At 39.5% G+C, this 6,725-nt stretch overlaps 1 non-coding gene across 1 annotated transcript; it reads left to right on the forward strand.

Moving 5' to 3' along the window:
* The first annotated feature begins 6,386 nt into the window (after positions 1 to 6,386).
* On the forward strand, positions 6,387 to 6,493 carry LOC120078827. Its single transcript, XR_005482109.1, has one exon. It is a non-coding gene; the product is annotated as a small nucleolar RNA R71 (small nucleolar RNA).
* The last annotated feature ends 232 nt before the right edge of the window (positions 6,494 to 6,725 follow it).

Below are 6,725 nucleotides of genomic sequence, written 5' to 3' on the forward strand. Positions count from 1 at the left end.
CTAGAGGGGTTCGTAGTTCCAGATTAAGAGCAAAGAGTTTGCAAGCTTAATAGGTCCATATATGGGTTGAAACAAGCATCTAGATCTTGGAACATCAGATTTGACATTGTTGTCAAGTCGTTTGGTTTTGACTAGAATGTTGATAAGCCTTGTGTTTACAAGAAGATCATCAACAACTTAGTAGCTTTCCTGATACTGTATATGGATGATATCCTACTCATTGGGAATGATGTAGGGTATCTGATTAACATTAAGAAATAGCTAGCTGCCCAATTCCAAATGAAAGATTTGGGTGAGGCATAGTATGTTCTCGGAATCCAGATCATTCAAGATCGTAAGAACAAATGGTTAGCCTTGTCTCTGGCATTGTACATTGATCAAATGTTGATGAGGTACAGGATGTAGGATTCCAAGAGGGGTTTGTTACCCTTCAGGCATGGAATCGTTTTGTCTAAGGATCAATGTCCTAAGACACCTCAAGAGATTGAGGAGATGAGACAGATTCCCTATACTTCTGTTGTACGAAGCTTGATGTACGCAATGTTATGTACTAGACCCAACATTTGCTATGCAGTAGGGATTATCAGTCGGTATCAGTCCAATCCAGGGTTTGATCATTGGATGACAGTTAAGACGATCCTCAAGTATCTTTAAAGAACCAAGGACTACATGCTCATGTATAGAGATAAGGATTTGATTCTTACAGGATACATGGACTCTAACTTTCAGACCGATAGAGATTTTTGCAAATAGAAATCAGAGTCAGTGTTTACTCTGAATACAGGGGCTATAGTCTGGCTAAGCATCAAGCAATGATGCATCGGAGACTCCACTATGGAAGCCGAATATATAGTCGATTGTGAAGCAGCTAAGAAGATTGTTTGGCTAAGGAAATTCCTTTTAGATTTGGAAGTTGTTCCAAATATGGATTTTCCTATCACACTTTATTGTGATAACAGCAGAGCGGTAGAAAATTCGAAGGAGCCTCGGAGTCATCGTCGGGGTAAGCACATAGAACGAAAATATCAGCTGATCAGGGAGATTGTGCAGCACGGTGATGTAATAGTCATAAAGATTGAATCGGAGCACAACGTTGCTGATCCCTTTATAATGGCCCTTATGGCTAAAGTGTTCGAGGGTCACATGGAGAGTCTAGGTTTGTGGGAGATGCGACATCATGTTTAGGGAAAATGGGAGATGATACTGGGGTATGCCCTAGTTTATTGTATATTGTACATTTTTATATTGTATTGTACATTAGTGTCCCTAGTCATTAGGACAAGTGGGAGACTGTTGGAATTAGTGTCCTAATTCTCTCGGAGTCTCGTTGTTTTGTAAAGATACACATTGTCTGGTGAATAAAATAAGTGTTATTTAATTCTAGCATTACTCATATCCAATAAACAAAGCTCCATGGTTATCTTATGTGAACTTATGCATGCATATGTGATATACAAGTGGATCATGCCTTAAATGATAACATAAATAGGTCTGTAGTATAAGAATTACGATGGGATACCTTATCCTTGTGATACCATGGATACAGCCCGCTTTGTAGAGGTTTGTAAATGTTTTAAACTACTATAGATGGTAGATCCTAATAATTTATGTGGAGACGTGCGAGCGGGGGTGTCCTATACAAAGAGTTTGTATAAGACCTGGACCACGAGATGACTAGACTCTATATATAACGCTGTTGATACTAGAGACTTACATCCTACCTAATCGACCATAGGTGACACAACCTCAATCTTGAGTGTTTTGTGAACTCATGCCTTTGAGGGCGGTCCTTTGATTAGTATGGGTGAGAGTGGCCAAATTTCCAACTCAACATGCCTACCTTTTTGGGGACTTGTCTGATCTGGGAGCTGGGAATTCAATCCACAAGATGGAATTCACTTCTTTCCCGAAGCAGGGATAAGTAAAGAGATTTCTCCCTTAAAGGCTGATTCTGGGGCTTGAACATAGTGGCCACAACTTCTCTTTGGAAGAAAGGACTCATTCATAGTAGGATTATGACTTATGTTTATTAGAGGGATCAGAGGTACTTAAGGAGTTAGATGTAACTACATGGGTGATGTGTGATTAATGTGATGAAATAATGGTGTAGAATGCGATGATGGAATATGTGTTGTGCATGCAAGTTTTCTTAGGAAGATCCAAGTATAAACCTTACTAAGTTGCCTAGTAAGCCCAGGGTCAAACATAGGGACTACGGAAACAGTATGCGATGGTGATTTTAGATCTCTTTGAGGTGACAAATAAAACAATGTATTGGTTGGTATGTTGTTTAAAGTATAAAGTCTATATGGCGGATTTGAGAAAAGAGTTAATAATACAAAAGTACAATGAGTATGCAAGGGAACAGGATGAGAAGGGATTTAGATAACACTTCCTAAGATTGCATTCATGTAATACGATCTTCCTACATATATACAATAACAAGTCATCACTCAATGCAAATGCTATGGCTTATAATTTTAGAAAGCATGCAATGTATGCGATGATGTCTATAGAACTTACGTCTAAGCCTCTATTCTTGTCTATGCGATGATGAATGACACACACATACACAAGGCGACCGCATACTACCACAACCTATTTCTAGGGTGCATGTGATGCATGTTGGCAAACAGAGCTTATCTCTAAGTCTCTATCTCTTGCTTATATAGATCTAATCGTGCTTTCTCAAGTCCAGATTCTATCCTAGCTCTCTCAAGTCTTAGGTTCTTTCTTTAGACTCTCTCTCGAGTAGCTCTAAAGGGGTGATGGACGAAACATAAGACAAGATGATCGCATGTAATGAAGATCCTAGATCATGTTAGTTAAGCACTTCTCAACCCATTCGAAAGTTTAGTTACTCATGCGTAATGTAAAGAGAGTGAATAGATGTACAAATGCAGGTTCCATTCTATATATGAAATTGAAATATAGAATGACAGTGTGAAATAAAGATAAGAAGCCTGGTAGTAATTTCTTGCTTCCCAAGGCTTTTACACTGTTTTTCTCCACTCTGCTCAAAAGATATTCTTGCTTTCGCAAGAGTTAGCCCTCTCTCTTTTTTCCATGCTCCCTGGCACTCTCTCAAGCTGACCAGGATGATCTTCTGGTGTCTTCTCTCTTTTCTCGCTTTCGCCTTCTAAGTATAAGAAAACTATGAACAAAGGCTAACTATCTTCTATATGGCTTAGTTGGAATGAAAAACCAAACTCCTTTAACGAAGGTGGCCTTTGGTATTTATTAGAGCTTCAGGGTGAAGAGCTTTTTCTCTCAAATAATTGTACTGATGGGATGTCATTAATTCTCTGTCTGATGCACTGAATAATTGTCACCGAAAAGTTGAGTGTACTTTTTCTCTCAAGTGATTGCACTGATGGCTTGTCAACTTAATTCGGAATCGACCGTCATCAGATTTCTGTCCCATCATGATTTATTAAGCTTTCACCTTGATGCGCGGGATCTATGCGGCCACCTTCTTGAGCAGATTTTCACGAATGAAAACGATCGCAATGTTCTAAACTTAATTCTTTTCGACGCAATTTTATATATTTGTACTGTCGCAATCCTTCATTGTTTTATATCTTTACACTGTAATAATGTGCATTTCTGCCCATTATCACACTCCCAAATTTAAAACAATGCTTGTCCTCAAGCATAGACTAAAGATTTTTTTCTAGAAACTCGACCGCCTTCTTCTTTCCTAGATTTCTCGAGGTTGCCTTATTCAAATCCTATGTACCAAAATATCTTTAATTCTTATCCAGGACTCTTCTTAAAATTTTTCTAAAATTAGGAACCGCAAGTTTAACCTTCAAAAAGACTTTACTAGTTTCTAGGGTGTCACATGATTAATTTCATAAAAAAACATTTTCAACTAGGGTGTTTTCAACTGATTTTTATCTTCGCGTAATTTAGATTTTCTGTTCTATGACCTTGCGCTGATCCAAGTACCTAGCCTTCATTTTGGCTTGCCCCCACGTGTGTCATGCGAGCATCCAACTACGAGAAAGACACTCTTTCTCAGCCTAAACTTATGCCCATTTGGCAGCGGAGTTGCGATCATTTTATTTATGCGTTGATCACGATCCCTACCTTCGTTTTGGCTTACCTTTACATGTGTCATGTGGACATCCAACTACGAGTAAGGTCCGATCGCAACATAGGTCCGACCGCAACATTATGATTATTTTTTTTTTTTTTGTAGATGCCTAAAATAGCAAGGTTGAAAATGAATACCGCACCCCCAAATTTAAGGCAGTAATGTCCTCATTGCTGAAAGATTGAAATAATTCATGCGATGCTCTTAGGAAGTTTCGTAAAAGTCAGTTTGAAAGAAAGCTGGTGGACCACTAACTTCTAGAAATATTTCATGAGTTGACTGTCCTACAATTAAGTTGACTCTAGTACATGTGAAAAAATAGAGGCATGCGTTTCATCATTGAAATCATAATTGGCAAAGAGAAATAATGCGGTGACTTACTAAATTAATCAATGTTAAATGATTGCGCCGACTAAAGAGGATGCGATTATAAAATTATCAAAGTTAAAATGAGATGCGATAGAGAAAAATTTGGAATAAACAAAGTCAAGGAAAGATACAACCCCCAAATTTGCTCTGTCGCCCGCATTATTCGTGATCGCATCCTTCATTTTGGCGAACTACTTTCTTCAATTGTGGTGGCAGAACAAGTTGGTTGCGTCTTCAATTGTGGTGGCGGAACAAGTTCACCACGATCGTTGCAAAGAAAAGATTGAGAGGGTCAAATAAAAGACAGAGTTAGCAAAATCGTTTACATGATCGTTCACCACGATCGCGGCCCCCTTTTTTTTCTTTTTTGTTTTTTTTTTTGAAATGCAAAGAGTGAAAAAAATGTAAAGATGATAACGGATATAAGGAGGTAGAATTGAGTTCATGAAGTTTTCAAAGGATCCTTCAAAAAGATTGCGCCCCTGATAAATTTGAATCGCATAACCATCGTAGGGATCACTTTCTCCTTTCAATTTGTGTTTTTTACGTCCAAGGCTGTTTTCTCTTCTTTTCTCGTTCTTCTGGGATCTTGATTGCCTCAATCTGAAGCTTTTTCTCGTTAACATTCATCACGATTTCTCCCTTGTGCACGTAAATTTGAGTGTATCCGGTTGATAGGAATGGTCGTCCCAATATGATGGGCGCATCTTCGTCCGCTTTATGGTCCAGGATGATGAAGTCTGTCGGAAAAATGAATTTTTCGATTGATACCACGACATCCTTCAATGTTTGAAAATGGACAGCGACATTAAGTTTATACTGGCTCCGAGATTGCATGGTGCTTAACCNGGTATCGTGAAGCTTCCTGGGTCGCACATTTTTAGTAGGATCACAGTATTTTGCTTTACTGCCATTGTAGCGATCTTCCCTTCATCATTCTATTTCTATTTCAATCCTTGCGGGAATGGTGATAACTGTACTTCTATTTCGTGTTTTAGAGGCTTGAAGGTGGACACAACTTATGGGTTCATCTTCTTAGGCTCTACTGAATCATATGTCAACGGGTTCTTGGTTGTCACTGCATTCGGGTTGGTCCTGGTGGGCTATTCCCCTTCTTTCGTTGTCATTTTTTCGCTTAGAGGAGATTGCTAGGCATTATTCCTTTCCTATATCCCCAGAGTTACGAGGGAGCTCAGTTGAGCTCGGCAACGCTCCTTGCGGTCTACTTTTGAGTTTGCCCACAATCTATCCTATCTGAATTTCAAGATTGCGGATAGATGCCGCTTGATTCAGAAGCATTGTTTCATTCTTTTCAATATATTGCTTCAGTAAACTTTCCAAAGATGAAGATTGCAGCGCCTGTGAACTGCTGGCTTGTTTTTGCGTTTGACCATTTGTTCGTGGGAAAAATCCTAGTGGCCATTCCTTTTGCGCCACTGGTTGGAAATTTTTTTGTTGATTTTTCCATGAGAAGTTAGGGTGGTTTGTCCACCCGGGGTTGTACGTATCAGCGAAAGAGTTATTCTTTATGAAACATACTGACAGTGGATTCCTTGGGCATTCTTCAATCGGATGTGCCTCTCCATAGATGACACAAATCGTGGTCGTTTGAGCGATTGTGTTAAGCTGCCCTTTATGCGTTCCTGTGCTATTGATTGCGATGCCTTATATTAGATTCATCATCGCATTCATTTGGGTTTGTAAGGATGTGATGGCCCCGTTATTTGCATCACTATTTTTAATTTTAGTTGTTGAATGCTTTCTCTCCAGTCCTCGTGATTTTTTGAAATGCGATCAAGTATTTTTTCACCTTGTCATATGTTTTGTCGAGCAGACCACCATCTGCTACCGCATTGGTAGCCGTCAGCGATGCAGGGTTCAATCCATGGTAGAAAATTTCCACTGTAAACAATCTGGTAAGCTGTTATGCGGGCAATCTCTTACTAGCCTCTTAAACCTCGCCCAGGCATCACTGAGCGATTCATCGATATCCTATTCAAAATTAGTGATCAGTTTCCTCCTTCTGGCGTTCTCCGTTGGGGGGAAGTACTTCTTCATGAACTTCTTAACTACTTGTTCCAATGTTGTAATCTCCCCCAGTTCGAGAGACCAAGCCCATTTTCGTGCCTGGTCACACAACGAAAATGGGAACAATGTTAATCAAACATCCTCAACAGAGATGTTTGGGAACACAAACGTATTACAGATCTTAATAGAACTCTAAAGGTGGGCGTGTGGATCCTCGCCACGCCTACTG

The sequence above is a fragment of the Benincasa hispida genome, chromosome 5, assembly GCF_009727055.1.
Source record: "Benincasa hispida cultivar B227 chromosome 5, ASM972705v1, whole genome shotgun sequence".
In the NCBI taxonomy this organism is placed as follows: domain Eukaryota; kingdom Viridiplantae; phylum Streptophyta; class Magnoliopsida; order Cucurbitales; family Cucurbitaceae; genus Benincasa; species Benincasa hispida.